This window comes from Poecilia latipinna, unplaced genomic scaffold, assembly GCF_001443285.1.
Source record: "Poecilia latipinna isolate Pla-1442-1.1 unplaced genomic scaffold, P_latipinna-1.0 Scaffold3374, whole genome shotgun sequence".
NCBI classification, from domain to species: Eukaryota; Metazoa; Chordata; class Actinopteri; order Cyprinodontiformes; family Poeciliidae; genus Poecilia; species Poecilia latipinna.
In genome coordinates, this window is record NW_015115990.1 from 27,811 (window position 1) to 29,005 (window position 1,195).

General features: G+C 41.9%; 1 long non-coding RNA gene across 1 annotated transcript in view; it reads right to left on the reverse strand.

The window, feature by feature from the left end:
- The window catches only part of LOC106940821 (uncharacterized), a 3,904-nt gene extending 3,605 nt beyond the window's left edge, over positions 1-299 (reverse strand). Inside the window, exon 1 of the long non-coding RNA XR_001423208.1 lies at positions 6-299. This is a non-coding gene — a long non-coding RNA (uncharacterized LOC106940821). The remainder of the gene's footprint in view (positions 1-5) is intronic.
- Positions 300-1,195: the final 896 nt, after the last annotated feature.

A 1,195-nucleotide genomic window follows, 5' to 3' on the forward strand; every position in this document is an offset into this window, starting at 1 on the left:
CTGACCTTCTGCTCAGCCCTCTGCATTAAAGTGTTCCACCATGTTTAGAACTACAGAGTCTTTGTAGTCCAAACCAGCTGCTCTGCCTTCCTCTGCATTCTGTTGCTATAGTGATGAGACTGCAGTGTGTGTCAGAGACTTTATCTGACTTTATGAGACACCCAGTCAGTTTTAATGGAAAAAGCAGTCTGAACAACTTCTTCCCGTTCAGGATCCGTAAGGCCGATCCAAAAACCGTTTGAAGCAAATGAGAGGGCTATTTGTCGTCTCATTTAGTCCCGCGATTCATATCTGTAGCTCATTCACAGTAATTGCAGTGATGAGAGAAAAATGGTGTGGCTAATGAGTAAATAAATTGGCTAAAAGCTTATTTTAGGTGAAATGCTAATGTTAATGCATGATAACTTGGGAGAAAATGCTAATAAAAGCTCATATTATTGCACCGCCTTTGGCGGTGCACTAACTCCAGGGAAAAAGATTATTAAACTTAATGTAATTGCACCGCCTGCGGCGGTACACCTACTGAACAGGATTACTGGGGTTCTATAGTAATTGACATTTCGGCCATGTTGTAGTTCTGACATGCTGCTCAGGCCTCTGTTTTAACTGAGTCTTGGCCATAGATAGAACTACAGTTATGGCAGTTATGGCTGCTGGTTTGTAGTCCAAACCAGCAGATCTGCCTTTCTGTGTATTCTGTTGCTATAGTGATGAATAATCTGCCCACTGCTGTGTGTGTGAGACAGAAAGCTGGGCAAGGATTTCTATCTTTGAGACACCCATGAAATGCTAATGTTAATGAACTCACTATTTGAGCAAGGCAGTTTACTATCCTGAGAAAAAAAGCATAAAGGAGATTTATATTATTGCACCGCCTATGGCGGTGCACTTTCGTGAGTGGAGATTGCAGAGTTTTATTTTGAAAACTTTCTGTAAACTTCATTTTCTTAACCACACTAATCCAATGTGTAACAGTGGTTTGGTTAATCCACCTGTCTGCCAAAAACAGGATGTAGTTCTAACTGCCAGCTCATCCCTCCTATGTAACAACTGAGTGTTCAGCCATGACCTTCTGCTCTGCCCTCTGTATTAAAGTGTTCCGCCATTCTTAGGACTACAGAGTATTTGTAGTCCAAACCCCAGCAGTTCTCCCTATCTCTGTATTCTGTTGCTATAGTGATGAAAGTGCCCTGAG